Below are 21,424 nucleotides of genomic sequence, written 5' to 3'. Positions count from 1 at the left end.
AAAGAACACCGAGTTCAGCTAATTGTTTATGTCTGAGGCTGTCCACACTCAACACCCAGCTAGTAAGAAATAAATTTTAAAAAGTGCATAAAATGGTAGAACATTTTCAAAGAGACATATGAACTCTCCTAGGAAGCCATTACACATCCAGACTGTGAGACTGAGGCAGTTTAGAAACAACACTGAGGTCTTGTAAAGCTTCCCTTGAGGACAGGACTATGTCTTGCTCACCTCTGAATCCCTGCTGATTTACTTAGAACCCAGCTCCTGAGCAAATGTTTAATGAATGAATGAATTACACACCCTTTTTCATGTCTCTGAGACAGCTGGGAATCCTAGGGCCCCTTTCCATTATAATCATCTGGACTCCTAGCCCATAGGCTCCTTCCATCCTAAAGATCCAGAGTATTGTCTTTAAACTGATCCTTTTCTAATTGACTAACAGGAAATCTCATAGATCAGAAAAAGTTTAAATAAATGCTCAATTGCATACCAAATACTAATACTCGATGCTTAAAATCTGCTTATAATATATTCTTCCAAAAGGATATTTTGATGGTTAAGATTTCCTATATAAGCTTCACAGAGTAGAGTAGTCTATGATCCTATGCTTTCTCTGTGTAAACATTAAAAATGTGCTATGATAGCTGACTGCAGATAAAGAGGAAATTTTGTGAAGAGAATCTCCACTTTTAAGGAAGGAGTGATCATCCATTGGAAGTGGACTCACTTTTAGTTTCAATTTGATTTTGCCTCTGAATAATCCACTTTGTTAGTTAAACCCTAACAACCCCTTCATTTGTGTCACCATTAATATGCACAAAGTCCTTTACTATGTATAATATCTCATTTGCTCCTCATAGAATTCTTTACAGTAGATAGGAAAACCATCACTTTGCCATTTTATTCAAGAAGAATTTAAGGAATCCAGTGATTTTCTAAATTGGGGCCAATTAGATTCCAGGAGTGGCTTCCTTCTGTCACGACTGTCTCCTTTCTGCTCTAGGAGTGTGCCTATAGGTGCTTGGATGGTGAATTCATCTGCTGGGGTTCTTGACTCCAGACAACAGACATCTGCTCTGATTAATTACTAATTAATTAATTACATCAACTCTGATTAATGGAAAATGAATGTATTGGAGGAAATAACAGATAGCTCATAGAATCTTCAGGAAGGCTTGGAAACTGGAGTCAAAGGGAATAAATCCTGCTAAAAATATACCCTCTCAGGGATGTTGTTCCAGTGGTCATCATTACTGGCCACTTGCAGACAGGCCACGCTGAACCTTATACCTTGGTGAGGGGAGCTAAAGTCCCAGTTGGAACAGGTACTTCACCCTCTCTTGCTCTAGGTTCCCTCTCCTGCTTCTCTAGTGAGAGATAAGTCTTCCTTCTTCTCTTAGATTACCTCAAAATAAGGATATCTGGACACTGTACACCCTAATGATAAATGATCATTGTTTTGCCTGATAAAGCCTATGAGTGGTATTATTTTAGATCTAGGATCTTAAGAATCATAATTGGTTCTTAAACAATTGAAATTATTTCTGGAGAGGAACCTCTCTGGTGGGCGGGGCCCAGGCCAAATAGAATGAAAGGAAAAGAACTGATAACACAAAAGATAAGAGATTTATTGTGTGCTACCTACCAGGTAAGAACTTCACATAATTTGACAACTATTATCCTGCAAGCCAAAATTCTGAAACTCTGGTGGTGAAATACCTTGGTAAAGATCACACAGTTAGCAAGAGGTTTTGACTACAGGTGTGCTGAACGTTAAAGTCAGTAGGTTTTCTTTTTAATCTTTCACACATACTTCATAGATTTTACCAACTCTGATGGTGCTACTCCTCTGCTTAAAACCTTCCCACAAGTTCCCACTGGGCTTTCATTCAAGTTCCCTCTTTGAATGACAGTGAGTACAGATATCTCCTTCGAGATTTGCTATCTAGTAGAATGGCATAAGATGCTCACCAAAATGTACACTTTGTTTTCTATGTTCATGAAAATGATTCTGAATGGAGGGAGAAACTGGTGATTTATTTAACAACTCACTTAAATGTATGCATATTAAGTGGGAAACACTTTGCCTACATGACTGCAATTCTTAATTTATTCATTAACTCCTATTGATACATTTTATTTATTGCTATATTCCCAGAACCTTGAACATAGTCTGGTACTTCATATGCATTTAATAATAAAGACATGATTGTCAAATACCATGCTAGGATCTCTAGGGAATATAGAAGTCAACCAAGCATTCATCCTTCCTTCATGGACTGATAGCCTAGTGGACAGCTAAGACAAGAACATGGTTATAATGCACTGCAAATGTGTTAAAAAGGAATAACCACTTTTAGTCATCTCACTGTTATTTCATTACTTAGAACTAGTAGCAAGCTTCTTGGTTCCATGAATTAGCTTTCCCTCCTCCTCCTCTTCCACCTCCTCCTTCTTTATCATCATGACCACCACTCATCATCATTCATGTCACCATCGGAAATGACCATTCTCAGTGACTGACAGTAAGTGAGCAGTCTAAGGCAGGAATCTGCCCAAGCATGAGCTGATTCTCTCTTTCTACCACCTCAGATTCCCAAGAGAAACATTAATTCCTGCTCTGCTTCTTAATTTCAATTCATTTTTTTAAGCAATTGCAGGACTGGAAGTAGCAAAAAACATGGGTCAAGAGATGTGAACTTCCCAGCTAACAGGTAGGTCAGGGGAACCCATCTGGCTCATGAAGGGTGATGGAGAAGAAGGGGACATGCAGAATGGACATAGGCTTCATCTGAGACCTAATTAAGATCATAACATTCTTTAGGAATAAAGGATTAGATAAGAGTCTTTGCCTTTCAGGGTCTTTAATCAAATGAGAGATCAGATTGTGCAAGATAAAGACAAATCCTTAAATGAGACCATATTAGGGGCATAAGGAAGTTGGACTGCATAAAGGAGAAATTCAGAGACACTTAGACTGGAGAAGGGAAGAAGACTAAGCAGATTCTATGAGCTGCAAGTGAAAAAATCGTTTACCTGCAGAAAATCCGATCTCATGTTTTTTCCATGGAAATTCCTATTGGAGGGGGTGGTCTCGTGCTCTGAAACGAATGTTGGTAAACTGACCACAAGTCAAAATAAGTAGAAGCTAAGAATGGCTAATTCCAAAGTTCCTGATATTGTAGATGCTTAGCAAATGTTTTTTAATTAAATTATGAAAGCATATAAGGAAGGACATACTAAGGATTGTGTTTGAAGCCATTTCCTGATAATTATTCATAAAAGCAGATTTAATTATTAAAGTCAAATTGCAGGTGGGGAAGTGAGGATAGGAAGTGAGGACAGGCAGGCGAGGCATCTGAGGTGATCAATGGATGAACTATTTTTTTTGTAGGTATTTATTTTTGTTTTGGATGAACTATTTATTATTATTAAGTGCCTCAAGACTTCAGAGGAGAGAAAAATTCATTTAAGATGGAAGAAGCCAAGTTAAAAGGCCAGGAAGGACACCTTACTGGGACTCAGACACAGGGAGAGAGAGCCTCTCCCCTCTTCCCAATCCTCGTGCCTCAGTAACATCCTGTGTTCTCCTTTGGTCTTTGTTTTCATGAACATTTTCTTCGATAGATTGTGGGTTCCTTGCGGATAATAATTGTGTCTTCATCATTGCTGCCAGGGTCTAACCCAGTGCCAAGCACACAGAGGTATCAGTAAGTGATGGATAAATGAGTGAAGGAAAGAACTTGAAGAAGCCTTCCCTAAGGGGAAGGAGCAGCCTTTACAAGTTCTGTTCCTAAATATTTTCTGAAATTTTAAAAACAATATTTATTCATTTATTTGAAAGGCAGAATAACAGAAAGAGGAAGAGACAGAGAGCGAGTGAGATCTTTTACCTTGTTCACCCCCAAGTGGCCACAACAGCCAGGGCAAGGCTGGGCTGAAGCCAGGAGCTTAGAATTCAACCTAGATCTCTCTCACACATGGTTATCAGAGGCCCAAGCACTTGGACCATCTTCCTCTGCTTTCTCAGATGCATTAGCATGCAGCTGGATTGGGAGTGGAACTGCCAAGACCCAAACTGGTGCTCATATGGGATGTCAGCATCGCAGGCAGCAGCTTCCCCAACTGTGCCACAATGCCAGACCTTGGGTATTTTTTTTTTTTAAAGTGGTCTGTGCTATCTATAATCCAACCTATTGCTTCAGTTTTTCATTGAAAGTGTTGTTTGAAAGGCACAAAATGACTACAGGAGAATGACTGAAATGTGCATCACTGGGTAGTATCCCAGAGGTAACATTTTTTTTTTTTTTTTTTTGCTTGTTCTCTACCGTTTGCAGTATTTCTGAATGTCAGGACCCACTCACACATTGGGGAACCGGTACAAAAGAAAACACCCCCTTCATCAATTCTCAGGATCATGTTATTGTCTACTCCTGGGTAAATCACCTCCAGGGATTATTTTCATGGGAAACATCCACTCTCTTGTCCTGAGAGCCCTAAAAGATGATCAGATCACTCCTGGGACAGGCATCAGGGCCTGGATTTCCCAGCCAGAACCACAGTTACCTTGTTACCTACAAAATGCTTAATTGTCTTCAACCTAGTAGTATTTCATGATAGCAGGGGTGATAATCCATTGCTTCTGGATTGTGATTTCTGATGTACAGAGTAATTTTGTTTTTATTCTCAAGGCAACCCTGAGGTAAGGAGGAGCTGTACCAGTATTGTAGTATAAAGCTTTTGTGAAGAAAACAAGCACCAGGGAGGTTATACAGTGTGTGAAAATGATAAGATTAAGTGGAAAACTGGACACTTGGATTCTCTTTTCTTATTCATTTTTCCAGTTATTTTTTCTATCTATGTCTCCTGAACATCAAGCTCATAGCCGCTGGGGTTATTTCCTAAACATCCACAAGATGGCAGTAAAATACTTTGCACAGATCTACATATCAGTGGTGTGTGACAGGTTTATGTTTGTGGATTTTATTTCATTGATCACATATTAAAACTGGGTATAATCATACTGGTAGATTTTTAAAATTCAATGTACTGGAAGGGAATTAAAATCTGAAAGCAGACTCTGTGGCTTTTTTGGTGAAAATCTCACTTTGGAAGTAGCAAAACACTAGGAATCAACCAAGAGCTCTAAGAACCAAGAATACCTTAAAAAAAAAAAATCAAAATAATAAATGTTGCTCCTCTGAACATGAGACTGATCTATGATTTTCCTGATTGAAGGAGAGAAAGATAGAGGTCAGTGGAGAACCAAAAGTTAATCGTCCAGGTCATTTTACTTCTTGTTATGTCTCTACGTTCAAAATTTAGCTGAAGGACTCCTAATTGACCAAAGATGCTGTGGAAAAAAATTACAGAAACATTTATTCCCTATACCTCTTAGGGTGTTTTTAATTTTTTTTCATTTATTTATTTATTTGAAAGTCAGAGTTACACAGAGAGAGAAGGAGAGGCAGAGAAAGAGAGAGGTCATCCATCTGCTGGTTCACCCACCAATTGGTTGCAACAGTTGGAGCCAGGAGCTTCTTCCAGGTCTCCCACATGGGTGCAGGGGCCCAAGGACTTGGGTCATCTTCTACTGCTTTCCCAGGCCATAGCAGAGAGCTGGATTGGAAGTGGAGCAGCCAGGAGGCAAACCGGTGCCCAAATGTGATGCCTGCACTGCAGGTGGCGGCTTTACCTGCAACGCCACGGAGCCAGCCTCTCAAAGTGGCTTTTTTTTAATAATTATTATATTTATTTGAAAGGCAGAGTGATAGAGGGAGCGAGAAAGAGAAAGAAAAAGAGAACCTTTTATCCACTGGTTTACTCCCCAAATGGCCACAACAGCCTAGCTGGGCCAGGCCAAAGCCAGGCTGCTTTCCCATGCACCATTAACATGAGCTGAATCAGAAAGGATGCAGCCTGAACTCCAACCAGCGCTCCCACATTTCAATCTGCAGCTTAACCCACTGTGCTACAACACTGGCCCCTCTCTCAGGTTTTGTGCCTAGCATAAACTGCACTCGACTATACCTAATGTTCCCATTTTTCTACTCACAGATTTATGATAGAATTCAAGAGAGCAGAAACTAAATTTTTTTTCATTCATTTGTTTGGTCTGCCTTCACATTGAGCAAGTGTTGCATTTATATAATAGTGGGAATCATCATCATCGTCATCATCCACACATGGCTAAGAGTCAGTTGCTCCCAGAATTGAGAACTTCACAGAAAAGCACACTCTTTTCCCTAACAAGCATAAATTTAACCAAGTGTTCTTGCACACTTCTTTCTTATACAGCAGGTGATGCCTAAAATTTGAAAACATGGCAGTGGGTTTACATCAAACAAGTAAAAAGTTTACACTGAGCATCAGATCGCTCTGATTTTTGAAGTCCTTTGGGCACTCCCCCATGCTGCCTAGATGTCTCTTTCTCCTTTTTTCTAATTTGTCTAATCTCCTATTACCAAAAACGTTAGTCATTTCTTCTTTTCAAGACTTATTTATTTATTTGAGAGGCAGGGTTACAGACAGAGAGCAGGAGAGACAGAGAGGTCTTCCATGCACTGATTCACTCCACAAATGGCCTCAATGGTGGGAGCTGGACCCATCCCAAGCCAGGATCCAGGATCCAGGAGCTTCTTCCAGGTCTCCCACATAGGAACAGGGACCCATGCACTTGGGCCACCTCCCACTGCTTTCCCTGGCTATTAACAGAGAGCTGGATGGGAAGAGGAGCAGCCAGGACAGAAACCGGTGCTCATATGGGATGCCAGAGCTGCAAGTGGAGGCTTAACCTACTGTGCCACAGCACTGACTCCCCAACATTGGTCATTTCTTATGAATAAAAGAGTGAAGCTCTCATTTTTTCTTGATTGTAACAGATCCTCTTTTCACCTTGAGTGGCTCATCATGTATTTTTTCCATGTGAAAATTTCCAATAAAACTTTAAAAATATTTTTTATTTGTTTGGAAGGGACAGCATCTCCCATCAGCTGTTTTACTTTTGAAATGCCTGTCCTGGCTAGGGCTGGGCCAGGTTAAAGCCAGGAGCCCGGAACTCAATTTGGATCTCCAACGTGGGTAGCAAGGACCCAAGTACTTAAGCCATCACCCACCGCCTGCAGGGGTGTGCCTTAGCAGGGTACTAGCTCAGAAGTGGAAGTGGCACTTGATTCCAGGCACTTAGGCTTCGAATATGGGCATTCCAAACATCTTAACCACTTAGCCAAATGCCCAAACCAACACAAACTGTTGGCATAATGTACCGTCTATTCCTTTAATAACATTTATTTAAACCTCTTGTTGAGAAATAAGATATTCCACTCCGTTCATTTATTTATTCATTTATCCACCCATCCCTGTTTACAGCAACTTGATAGAGGCTTTCAAGGCTCACGTCATTTGCTCTATGGAAAGTAATGATGACTAAGCCATGTGTCATATCCTCAAGATGCTTAGACCCTTAGGAGGAATAGATCCACACAGAATTACACCTTCAGAAGATACAGAGAGGCCAAAAGAGTTCAATAAATGATACAAAACCACACCCAGCAGTTTGAGGGGTTCATGCTCTTCTTAGTAATGGGAAGACACTCCCAGATCCCCTCTGTAAGATTATCTATCTCTTCATCGGGCTACAAAGGAAGAACACACAGTATAACACACAGATGACAAAAAGGGGTGCTCAAGAATTACAAAAGTGTAAGCCAACAAGACATGAGATACAGGACGTTCCCACAATGAGGAACTTAAGCACAATGCTAGATAGGAAAAGCAAACAGTTTCTAGGTGCAGCCACTCAATTATTCAGCACAGTCAGGGCCTACTCTTAACCCTCTTTCATATCCATAGGCTGAAAGGACGTGGCTCTTTAAGCCCCTTCTAGCTCCACAATTCTAGGAATGCATGGGTTTGGGAGAACTTTGGGTGGTAAAAAGGGTGTGCTGAACATTTTTTGAATCATTAATTTAACATTAAACCATCTTATTTATCACTAAGCATACTTGAATGTGAGTTATGTGTAAACTAACTGAATATTTCCATTTACATAATAAAAGAATAAAACAGAAATTAAAAGCAAAAGGCATCGGGGTATGGAGGGCCAGAGCTGTGACACAGCGGGTTAAAGCCCTGGCCTGCAGCGCCGGCATCCCATATGGGCGCTGGTTCGAGACCCGGCTGCTCCACTTCCGATCCAGCTCTCTGCTATGACCTGGGAAGGCAGTGGAAGATGGCCCAAGTCCCTGGGTACCTGCCCTTATGTGGGAGACCCAGAAGAAGCTCCTGGCTGCTGGCTTTGGATTGGCACAGCTCTGGCCATTGCGGACATCTGGGGAGTGAACAAACGGGTGGAAGTCCTCTCTCTGTCTCTACCTCTCTCTGTAACACTGTCTTTTAAATAAATAAAATAAATCTTCAAAAAAAGAAAAAAGCAGGCCGGCCCCGCGGCTCACTAGGCTAATCCTCCACCTTGCGGCGCTGGCACACCGGGTTCTAGTCCCGGTCAGGGCACCAGATTCTGTCCTGGTTGCCCCTCTTCCAGGCCAGCTCTCTGCTGTGGCCAGGGAGTGCAGTGGAGGATGGCCAAAGTGCTTGGGCCCTGCACCCCATGGGAGACCAGAAAAAGCACCTGGCTCCTGCCATTGGATCAGCGCAGTGCACCAGCCACAGCGCGCCGGCCATGGCGGCCATTGGAGGGTGAACCAACGGCAAAGGAAGACCTTTCTCTCTGTCTCTCTCTCTCACTGTCCACTCTGCCTGACCAAAAAAAAAAAAAAAAAAAAAAAAGCAAAGGCATCCATCTATGCTCTTTTACAGTCCATTTGTTATTATTTGATCATGAGAACAAAATCTAAATTCCTCAACATCACTTTCCCTTACATTTCCAATCTCATCTCTAAAAAATCCTTCTTTTCTTCATCATCTAAACATAGCTCAAACTCCTTCAAACTTTCTTCTCGCCCACCTCCTTCTCCTGAGTAATGGTCTCTTCTGTTCACATTTCAGATTTGAGATTGTTGTGTTTTCTAAGTGCCTTCTCTCACATTCCCTCCCACCCTCCCCACACATGCACAGACAAATTCCAGATTAGGTCTCCCTCTAATATAGTCACACACCCAGCACTCTCTGCCAATCACACTTACCCTACTCATTTGTAAAGACATAGTCCTCAGTTTTCCTCACTTGACTATGAGCCTATTTGCCTGACACATAATAAATTGACTGTAAAAATATAATGAATGAATAAAGCTATGTTATTATTTTTAAGTCACTAGATTCTGATTGTAGACTTGTGGCCAGAAATGAATGAGCCTTGTACATCCATACTGCACAGGTCCTGAAATTAGCTACTGTCCTTATAGGTTGACTCTTTAGGGGTTAGCAGCTGACAGGAATGTATGTAACCTAGCAATATTTGGAGAAGATTCATAAGACTATGTACCATTTCAAAAACAGAAATTTTAAAAAGCTGTTGTGTCTTCCGCAGAGCAACCACTAGAGGGCAATGAATGCAAATTTTGAAATCCTTTAGGGAGAAAAAATTATAAAAAAATATTTTGGATTAAAATTTACATAGGTAATATTATGATTGGGGTAGTTATGGGACCTGTGGGGTGTAGTTTCTGTGATTATAGGTTTAACAGTTATAATTTTCTTCCTAGTATGATTTTTTTTCTTTTTTTAAATTAATTTATTGACAGGTAGAATTACAGACAGTGAGAGAGAGACAGAAAGGTCTTCCTTCTGTTGGTTCACTCCCCAAATGGCCGCCACAGCTGGCACTGCGCCGATCCGAAGCCAGGAGCCAGGTGCTTCCTCCTGGTCTCCCACATGGGTGCAGGGGCCCAAGCATTGGGCTATCCTCCACTTCCCTCCTGGGCCACAGAAGAGAGCTGGACTGGAAGAGGAGCAACCGGGACTAGAACCCAGTGCCCATATGGGATGCCAGTGCCGAAGGCAGAGGATTAACCAAGTGAGCCATGGCACCGGCCCTCTAGTATGAAATTAAAACCTAGGTTATCTGTTATAATGCTATCACCTTACATTGCATGCATTATCTCATATGAACTTCCCACAAGGCAACAAGGGAATAGATTCTTTTCCCATTTGCCATCAACAAAAATGAGAACCAGAGGCACGAAATGAATAAGTAGCCATTAGAAGGCAAAATACTGGCACAAACCCTCAAAATGCTTTTTAACTACTTATGTTTACCAGAAACACAAAATTCCCTGCTGAGGTAGATAGTTTGAGAGAATACAGGTCCCAAAATTAATTGCACTAGTTTAGAATAGACTTATATGGTAGCAACTCCTTAAAAAGAAGATCTTGTGGTTTGAGATGACCACAAGCTAGCCATCTGATGATGCTATCAGAATAGATACCTAGAACCTATTTACAGAAGGCACATGGGAAGCAGGCATCCTTCTGACTTCAACAGGGGGATGCTACCTGTGTTATATATTCCATCAGAGCTGAAGCATTTTTATAAAGAAATTAAGAAACTATCACCTAAAGTTAAGGATCCAGGACATGATGTATGTGGCATCTTCAAAAAGTTCCTGGAAAGTGCATATTATGAAAAACTATGCCTAACCTTCAGAAGTTTTAGTTCCGTTTTCTATAAACTTTCTGAATACCCTCATACTAGAGGATAGAAGGGAAATCAGGTGTCCTGAAGAAGGAAGGATGAAGATAAAGGGAGACAGAATGAGATGCAAGGATGTCTGAGCCTGCCGGCTCTGCAAAGTGGTCCTGACTTGGCAAACACACTGAAAATAGAAATCTAATAATTGAAGGCATCAGGCTTGGCCTATGATCCATGTCAAACATTAAAGGGAATTCATATTTGTCAAACTGTCACTCCAGGATTCACAAAGAGCTGCAGAAGAAGTTTGATTTAAACTGAGCGCACATCAGGAGCGCTTTCTGCATGTGCTTGTGAGGCCCTTAGGGGCTGTGCAGAGTCTGAGGTGAGGGGCATTGACCGTTCAACGGCTTCTTCCTGATCTCCCCCAACGAGCTTTGCCTGCAGTTTTCCCTCTGCTTTCCTCCATTCTCTTCTTCCAACCTCCTCTTGAGAGCGCAGCTATAAGCTAGATGCGGGAGTTCTGCGGTTCGATCGGAGTGGGAGATGCTGGAGTGTATTTCCTTGGCTTGGGAATGGGGCTGTGTCCCCGCCAGGGGGCGCGCATCCTGCATTGGCTCAGTTGTCCCTTCACAGTGCATGATGGCGACTGTCAAGTGTCAAGTATTGAGAATTTCACTTCAGAGGAAGCCATTCAAAACAGTAAGATCTCCGTTATAGGAACTGGCTTGCTTGGCATGGCCTGTGTGATCAATATCTTATTTTAAAGGCTTGAGTGATGAACTTGCCTTTATGGATATGGATGTCAACAAATTGAAGGGTGATGGATCTTAAATATTCAGATCTTTCATGAAAATGCTAAGTATCGTTTCCAGCAAAGATTACCCTGTCACTGAAAACTCCAACCTAGGGATTATCACAGCAGGTACACACCAGGTAAAAGGAGAAACATACCTTAATCTAGTCAAATGAAGTGTAGCCATTTTAAAATAGATGATTTCTAATAATACCCAACGCAGTCCAGTTTGCAAGCTGATTGTTGTTTCCAGTCCAGTGGATATTTCAATTCGTGTAGCCTGGAAGTTGGGTGCATTTCTCAGATCCGTGTTGTTGAAAGTAGCTATCATCTGGATACTGCCCGTTTCCATTTATTGACTGGGCAAAAGCATGATATTTCACTCTGAAAGCTATCAGGTATGGACACTCGGAGAGCAAGGAAACTCAAGTGTTCCTGTGTGGAACAAAGTGAACATTGCTAGTGTCCCTCTGAAAGATCTGCATCCAGGTATAAGAACTGACAGCAATCCTGAGCAGTGAAAAATGTCCACAGAGAAGTGTTGCCAATGTCTATGAGATTATTAAAATGAGAGATTATACTTCTTGGGCCATTGGCCTATCTACAGTGGATTCATTGAAGTATTTTGAAGAATCTTAGGGGACTGTATCCAGTTTCCACTATAACTAGGGGCCTCTATGGAATGAATGATGAAATATTCCTTAAGTCCCTTGTGTTCTGGGACAGAATGCTATTACAGACCTGATAAAGGTAAAACTGACCCATTAAAAAAAGGTTCTTTGGAGAAGGAGCACAGAAACAGTTTGGGAAATTCAGCAGGCACTTGAGATTTAAGTTATTTAAAACACCCTTATGAAGTGTTTGAAGAAGAAATAGTAGTTATGGGGTTGTATAAATCAAACTTTTGAATAAATTCCTAAGCATTGGAAACAGGGAAGGGGACAGAGTGACTGCTTTATTTGTGTAGCCCTTCAGCTATGATTAGCATCCAGATGCCAGATGATACTTTTTTATAATTCCTAAGTGACCACATCAAAGAAATCTCTGAGGCACCAACAGTTGCCATGTCTGTATTTGCAGTTGCCATTTGTCCCAAAAGAACAACAAATGTTTTTTGTGTTTTATTTCTTTTAAGCACATGCTAATTATTTCATTCTGGCTGACTTATATTCATTTATATACTATAAAAATGCTTTTACTTAATCTACAATGCAAAAATGTACATAGGAAAAAAAAACATAGTGGGTCTGAATCTATCATTTGTAATTGTGAATTTGAGCAATTTATTTAACTTTTGTGCGCCTCTGTTTCCTCATTAGTAAAATGATGCCTATATCCTACTTATAGGGCTGTCATAAGGAAGAATCAAAATAATACATGCAGTATACTGTGAAATTTTTGACACAAGGAAGGATTTGACAGATGTTGGCTGTTATTTTTTGTTGTCATTGTCCTTGTTAAAACATTTGTGAGGCCTTCCTGTAGAAATAAATGTAGACTTATTTGTATTACTCTTAAAAATGCTTTCAGAACCAATGTGAGTGCCAACTAGAAGCACATTTATGAATCTGATGGGTTTGATTTCATACTGTTTCTACCATGAAATGCCAGGTGATATTGAACAAGTTCTAAGCCTCACCCAGTCTCCATTTCTCATGTTACTTAGCACTTACTGTGGTTGTTTGCTGAGCTGAGCACTCTGGCTAGAGAGTGAGAGGGTCTCAGTTCTCTCCATTTGGTTACTCATGCTGGAGGCAGCTGCAATCTGTAGGGATTTGGAAGGCTTGGGAGAAAGTATCCTTCAAAGGGTGGAAATTTTTCTTAAATCTCAGTGATCTAATCAAGAGTCTTTGTGCCTAAACTTGATTTTGTTTTTAAATCTGGAAGATAAAAACAGAGATACAGAGACAGAGAGACAGATTTCCCACCCACTGGTTCACTCTTCAAATTTTGGAAATAAAATTTGGTCTCAATTTAAAATTTTCTTTTCATCTTATGTGGTATAAGGCTGGTCCTAAAATGATCATTCATTCAAAAGTATTTACCTTTTAATATCATTTAGTCTATAACGTTAATTACATTCCTTTATTTCCCAAAGAGCCAAAAAGTGTAATTTTTGGATCCAGAAGAATTGAACCTTGCACTCATCCCAAGTATTGTTGGTACTTCTGTACCAATCAAGATGTGAGACCTGTGCACAAGTACTTAGCTCCATAAACTGAGTCTTTTCACCTATAAAATGGAGCTAATTACTCTTTCTCAAAAAATTGTAATGGAACTTAAATATGCCATGGGATATTCAGTACCCGTCATGGTGCACAAGACCTGAAATATAGTAAATCCCCAATAAATACTTATAGTGATAATGATTGAATGAGTAAATAAATTACTTTTATAATTTGAGAAGGCCAGATGGGTACAGAATAGTTCCTTGCAGAATCAAATATTCTATTGTAAACAAGAAGATTTCAAGGAGTTCATGTAAAACTGGAATTAAAAGATAAAAGTAAAAAAATGTAAACTTTATTTCTTAACACAAGCCCTATCAAGTTTAACACACTTTTTAAGTTATGAGCCCAGACAAATATAATGTTCTTTTTTTACATTTATTCACTGAAAATAGATAGATGCCTTTATAGATTTTTTGTTATTAGGAAACAAGGTGCTGGCCTATTGATGATAAAAATCTCCTATGTAGTTCCTGACAGGTGAAAGCTGACCTCAAGCACATTTCCCTCAGTTTTTATCAGTAACTCTTCCTTTTTATATTTTGTGGTACCTTGGAGTCTAATGTACTCATGGTTTTTTCTATCTTCCCTTGATAAAAGAAAACAGGTGAGGTGGTCACACTGAGGTTGAATGTCAGGAAGAAGGCAAAGCGTTATCCTATCTACCTATCTCAAAATTTTAATAGTACTATACACCGAGCTAAAGACTACAGCAATGAATCTCAAGTATGGAATTATAGGATTCCCAGTAGCTTTTATGTAGAAAGAACTTCTGAAACACAATGGAATACTTTGTAGTAATATTCACTTTTACATTTCAAAGGTAACTATATAAGGTGTGATCTTCTTAAATGCAACCTCAAATCTTCAACTTTTATTGATCCCAATGTATGATACAGCTCCTGGCACACTGAATGTGTTCAATAAATGTTGATGAGGTGGTGTTGAGGTCTGCCAGGTGTACAAATATGTTTCTTGGTAGACACATTACTGCCAAACACAAACACAAACCTTTTGAAAAACACATAGAAGAACTTGGGAAAAGTAGGAACAGAGTGCCTTGCTTTATTGTTGAGAGTGGGAATAACTGTCCTAGAAAATGACCTCTAACTGGAGAGAGTTTCACAGAGGTAGGATTTGAATTGGGTTTCCCAGAACAAGGGTAGCAGCATGACATGTGCCTATCAAGACAAGTTTTCCCTGCTCAGTAGATAGCACGAATAGGAGTTCAAAAGCTACTAGTAACAGATGCTGATAATAAGTTCTTCTAAGTAGAAGCTGGTTTTGGAAACTATGCCAGTATATATTTTCCTGTCTTCATTTTAGCTTCCTTTGAACACTTCAACAAATCCCCTCACAGTTCTACACACTCTCAATCCCTGTTTCTCCTTCTCTTTCTGTTATACTGATTTCTTCTTATCTTTTACTCAATAATGTGCCATAGAGCAAGTTTCATCTCATTTGTTGATATCTTTAAGATTTGTCTCTGAAAGTAGTCAAAAATTTGCTCCTTTCCTTAACAGCTAATAATAAATACAGATTTTTAATGTCTCTTCCCCCATTTCTTGAGGCTAAAATTTTCGCAACATTGAACTCAAATTTGGACCTTTTGAAACTACTCTGAAAAAAGCAATATGACTATTTGATATTTTTTCCTTAATCCAAAAAGCAAATGCCATGAATTTTACAAGATAAGGGTATTTTTAAAACAGGAAATACTCTCCAAGAAAAAAATTAATTTTACATGCCATTCACATTAAAAAGTAAAAAATATTGAATTTTCTTTTAGTAATAATAGGTTCAACCCTATGAAATTACCATTTTTTTGTAGGTCAAGTCAAATACTGTCAATTTCATGTGGTTCAACCTAATGTGTATTTCTATTTATTGGAATCCATGGAATCCTTGTGATGTCTTGATCCTAGAATTTTGGGATAAGGATGATTGTAGACATAAATGATATCATGCAAGGACTCTTAAAAGGGATCAGACCCCAAAAAACTACTTCATATGTTTTCATATCTAAAAATAATGTTTAAGCCAAAAATATTTTTCCATTTTTTCATGTTAAAAGTAATAGCTATCAGGGCCAGCACTGTGGTATAGCTGGTAAAGCCGCTGTCTGCAGTACCAGCATCCCATATGGGCACAGGTTCAAGTCCTGGCTGCTACACTTCCAATCTAGCTCTCTGTTATGGCCTGGGAAAGCAATGGAAGATGGCCCAAGTCCTTGGGCACCTGCACTCTTGTGGGAGACCCAGAAGAAGCTCCTGCATCATGCCTTCAGATCGGCCCAGCTCTGGCCATTGCAGCCATTGGGGAGCGAACCAGAGGATAGAAGACCTCTTTCTCGCTCTCTCTCTCTTTCTCTCTCTCTCTCTTTATCTCTCTCTCTATCTCTGCCTCTGCCTCTCTGTAACTCTTCCTTCCAAATAAATAAATCTTTTTTTAAAAAAAGAAATACTTACCATTAATGGAATAGGATTTTATATGCATTATCTTCAGTCCTCAATATAACTTTGCAACCCTTTTTAAGCAGGTATTCCTGACTTTACTTTATAGATGTGAAGAGTTAAAATTCCAAACCTGAATCTACTGTAAAAAACCCACACCCTTCTACTACACTACCCCATTGATTAAAAAGGAACCAGTTTCTGAAACAATAGCAATGATCATCAACATTTACTTTTACAGATATGTATTGAGTTCTTTGCATAGACATTTTTATTTTCTACCATTTGGCCTGTAGACAAATCCTATAAAATAGGAGCGATGCTTATAGACTGTGAGCTCCTCAAGAACAAAATTATGTCTTAAATAAGTGCATCTTTGGGTCATGGCACAAGACCTGAAATATAGTAAATCCCCAATAAATACTTATAGTGCTAATGATTGAATGAGTAAATTACTTTTATAATTTGAGTAGGCCAGATGGGTACAGAATAGCTCTTTGCAGAATCAAATATTCTATTGTAAACAAAGAAGATTTCAAGGAGTTCATGCAAAACTGGAATTAAAAGATAAAAATAAAAATATAAACTTTATTTCTTAACACAAGCCCTATCAAGTTTAATACACTTTTTAAGTTAAGAGCCCAAATATAGTGTTATTTTTTTACATTTATTCACTGAAAATAGATGGATGCCTTTATAGATTTTGTTATTAGGAAACAAAGTGCTGGCATTGTGGTGCAGCTTACAATGCCAGCATCCCATATCAGTGCAGTTCATGTCCCAGCTGCTCCACTTCTGATCCAGCTCCCTGCTAATGACCCAAGAAACAGTCGAAGATGGCCCAAGTGCTTGGGCCCGTGCCACCCATGTCAAAAACCCAGATGAAGCTCCTGTCTCTTGGCTTCACCCTGGCTCAGCCCTAGCCATTGCAGCCTCTTAGGGAGTGAACCAGCAGATGGAATATCTTTCTCCATCTCTCCCTCTCTGCACGTCTGACTTTTAAATAAATAAATCTTTTGTTTAAAAAAAAATAGAAAGCAAAAGGAAGCCTTAAGGAGTCAAACCAGGACTGTGAGGTGGATGCCTAATAATTTCCCATAAAAACTGACAAAATTACCATTGTTTGATGAGAAGAATGAGCAGGAACATTGCCCTATTAGAGAAAGTATCTCTGATAAAGCTTCTCAGGATGTTTTTCTGCTAAAAGTTTAACTAATTTTCTTAAAATACTCCTATAATAGGCAGACATTACAGCTCTGTTCATTGGTTTTATACTTGCTAACTTTCAGAGTTTTCTGTGCCTGATTACTCAACATTTGTTGTTTACTTATATAAGGTCAAATATAGTATTTTATTATTAGCTTATGAAAAAAAGCCTATGTCTTCTTCAGACATTACTAACAAGTGAGTATAAGTTTATCGTGATGCAAAAAATTGAAATACATGCACAGTTTTTTCAGAACATGTATTTTCCATGAAGTTTTTGAGGACTCCCACTTTTATATACACATACTTTTAAGCCACGAAGTAGAACTATCGCATTGTAACTCTATAACACAGAATAGAAACACAGAGCTCTTCCTTCACAATATTTGTTTCATAAATTAAAGAACTAAAGTGCAGAATCCCAAAGCTAAGTGATAATGAAAGCTAGAATCATATCCATTAAGCAATCTTGAAAATACAACTACCCCAGGATTTTGTTATCTATCAGGATATAAAAGTACATATCTAAAATAGTTAATTAACCAAAATTACTCATATTTTAATCATATGTTTATGTATGTGTAAAAATACATATACACAAGTATAAATAATTACTGCACAATTTACTGTTTTGGGGGAAGTATTTCCTTATTTTTTTGGCACACAGCAATTGATAGAGATCAACATTAGCCAGGAATTTCTAAATGTAAGAAGAAGGACAAATACAAGTTTTTTGCTTTGAAAGTCATATCCATTCACAAATCCATTGGCCAATTCATGCTCAGAAAGGAAGTTTACACAACCAATCAAAGACAGAAAAAAGGAAAAAAGAAACAGTGAATTTTAAATACAGACAACAGATACTTTTACATACATTATCCTGGAAAGCACATTTTAAGTTACACATTTTCTTAGTGAATGATTTATGTTCTTATGCCCATGTTTTATCCTAGTCTCCTGTTATCCAAAAAGCTAGACTTATTCCTGATTTTCCTCACTTTCTCATTAAACCTGACTCTGAAAAGAAGCAATATTTAGAAATTACATATTCCCTACAAATGAGTGGTATGCATGCATAACCATCTATCATCTGAGGTAATGTTGATAGTTCTCATGTCTCCATATGTGATTTTTCCCTAAGTACTTCAACCTGTATTTTGTATCTGAGGTCTATATCAAATCATAGCTCAGTGATGTTTTCCTGCTTTTAAGAGGGAAGGACATGTTAGCAAAGGATGTGTAAGCAATGGAGATTACAATGGAGATGATGTAAACCTTGAGCTGTGTACAAACCCAAAAGCCTAAAGCTGAGCTGTTGTTGACTGGTTGGTGTGAGTAAGGAACAAGGGTCAGGTGAGGTTGCAAACTTACTGTCTAGACATGATGTTAAGATGGTGGTTGAAAATTCAATCGGTTTTTTTAATATACAGCAGGGCTCTAACAGAAATAAATAAACCAGGTTCTTTCTAAACTATTTTACAGCTGCTCCACAGCACTACAAATCCTAGAGAGCTTTCCCAACAACCATATATTGAAAAACTCTAAGGCTTGCCCTTGACGTAGAGTCACTAAGCTTAAAATAAAAACAAGACAGTCTATGATAGCATTACAAAATGTGAGCTCAGGTAATTTTGTTATTTCTGTTTTTTTGGAGCAAGCTCTTCTAGCCTTCCATTTTAGTTGTATGGGTGATGGAATTACTCGATTTTGTTTTTTATTAGCATAATTATGAGGCTGTCACAGCAAATCAGTTTTAACTTCAAATGAACAATACAGTTCCAGAATTAGGTCGTAAGCATAGGATGTCCTCTCAACAAAGCAGAAGAAGAGAGAAGAGGATGCAGCAAGAAAGTCAAAGCGAATTGATCAGAGAGAGGGGTAGGAGAAAGACAAGAGAAAGCAGCAGGAGGAGGGAATAGAGACAGCCCAGCTGCAGAAGACAGATAAGAAGTAGGGATGAAGGAGGTGTAATCACAGAGGCAGAGAGGCTGGTCAGGAAAGCATCACAAATGTGAGACCTAGAGAGGGACAAAGGGAGGGAAACGGTATCAGAGAATCAGAGGACCCCCGCCTTTGTAGGGTGGTGTGTATAGTGACATATATAGGTAGTAGATGTTTGATAAGAAGAGAAAACACTATATAGGAAGCTACATGGAGCACTGGATTGAGAAGGGAAAAGATAAGGTGGAGATTCTAAATAATTCAAAAGCACATGCCAGGGTTCCATGGACCTCCCAGTGCCATGAGCAGCATGGGTTAGTTGTGTTAATTCTGATGCTGAGGCCGGCACCACGGCTCAATAGGCTAATCCTCCACCTGCGGCACCGGCACACCAGGTTCTAGTCCCGGTCGGGGCGCCGGATTCTGTCCTAGTCCCTCCTCTTCCAGGCCAGCTCCCTGCTGTGGCCCTGGAGTGCAGTGGAGTATGGCCCAAGTCCTTGGGCCCTGCACCCACATGGGAGACCAGGAGAAGCACCTGGCTCCTGGCTTCAGATCAGCACGATGCACCGGCCGCAGCGGCCACTGTGCGGTGAACCAATGGAAAAGGAAGACCTTTCTCTGTCTCTCTCTCTCTCACTCTCCACTCTGCCTGTAAAAAAAAAAAAAAAAAAAAAAAAAAAAAAAAAGTCTGATGCTGGTGATTGATAGAGCATGATAGAGCATGGAAGGAGCTTGAGAGATCCAAGTGCCCTGTTTCAGGCAGCCTCGAATGGTCTGTGCTTATTGACTTCATGCCCACAGATGTGGCAGAGCCTGTGGCCAGGCAGTGCCTGCAGCCATTTATTCGCAGAACTGACCCCAGCATAGAGTGAAGTACAGTTCAAGGAGGGAGCTGGATGAGGAGGCACTGAAGTGTTGGTCACAGGAATATTAAAAAGGTTTGATGTCGAGTAAGATGCTCTGGGGGTTGTTGTGCTCTCTGTACTGCCCACAGTGGCAGAGCTGCTGAGGGGAGCTGGCTCAGATGGAAAGGCAAAGTGGTCCAGGTGCTAAAAGGTTCTGAGTATGCTAGTAGTAGGTGTCCTTTTGTGCAAAGGAAATGTGCATGGGGGCAGGAATTGATTCAGCAGCACATAGAGTATTGTTGATTCTCAGTGACAGGAGTGTCACCTGCAGGCTTGGGTTGGAGTCAACAGTTATTGTTAAGAGTAGGGCAGAAAGGACAGAATCCGTGCACCACACAGCTAATTTTATTCTGGCTCTACTAATTTAGAAACATATGACCTATCCTCATCTCCATTTCTTCATTTTAAAGTTGACCTTAGGAAATTTCTCAGGGGGGACTAGCATAACAAGTTTTGCACCATATCTTCTTGCTCAATATTTAGTTGCTACTATTATCTTTATTAATAACCTCCTTTTCACATTTAAATTTCTGGTTACAGAAGGAAGAAAGCCCATTGAACATCTACCTTCTTTAGTCTGTCTGCTTCTTTCCTGTTCTCCTGACTCTCTCTCCCTTTTATTACTCTTACTTACTGAGCACTTACTTTGTGCTGGGAATTGAACTATGGCAGTGGAATCTGATTTCTTGATGTTATGCTCTAATTAAGGGACTGTAGCTTTGCAGATCTGTTCATGTTTGAGGCTCCAGCAACTAACCATGGAAACTCAGACTTTGCCCAGGAGTTGTTTTCTGTAGGGAGCAGCGTTCTGAGCACTAGATTGGGAGGGCTGGCAGGAGGGAATTGGTTAGTAATTAGAAAATATCTCTGTGCCTGTACAAATGGAAAATGTTCTGATGCTTACAATATCCCCTGGGGACTGATAGGGAAAGACTGAGCTCAGCTGAGACTTCTTTGATGAAGTTCTGATGTGTGGCTGAGAGAAAGAAGGAAGTGATAAAGGAGAGGTAATTCTAGAGGATGTCATTCTTTCTCACTCTTCCAATTTTTTGGAGTATGTTTTCTCAGAGTAGTTTTAAGTAATTATTGCCTATAATTTTTTTATAAAATCATTTTCTTTTGGAATGAAAGCTCTCTGTTGTATGATCCACCTAACACTTGCCCAAAGAGGCGGCATTCAAGTTGGCAGCTCCAGCATAGAAACCTCTACTCTCTAGGGAAAGCTGGTTGCCTCCCTCTCAGGGTCCTGCATATCTCTCCACGAGTTTTCCTTGCCTCACTTTGTTTTCTAGTTTGTCATCTTT

The 21,424-nt window shown here is 39.8% G+C and overlaps 1 protein-coding gene and 1 pseudogene across 27 annotated transcripts in view; both read left to right on the top strand.

Annotated features, from left to right (window-relative positions):
• The window catches only part of DLG2 (discs large MAGUK scaffold protein 2), a 2,256,157-nt gene that overhangs the window by 1,858,703 nt on the left and 376,030 nt on the right, over positions 1-21,424 (top strand). The gene's annotated exons all lie outside the window — the stretch shown is intronic.
• LOC138850165 (L-lactate dehydrogenase A-like 6A) lies at positions 10,959-12,336 on the top strand (annotated as a pseudogene).

This window comes from Oryctolagus cuniculus, chromosome 1, assembly GCF_964237555.1.
Source record: "Oryctolagus cuniculus chromosome 1, mOryCun1.1, whole genome shotgun sequence".
NCBI lineage: Eukaryota > Metazoa > Chordata > Mammalia > Lagomorpha > Leporidae > Oryctolagus > Oryctolagus cuniculus.
The sequence above is the reverse complement of the archived record's forward strand: the minus strand, read 5'-3'. Positions and strand labels throughout refer to the sequence as shown.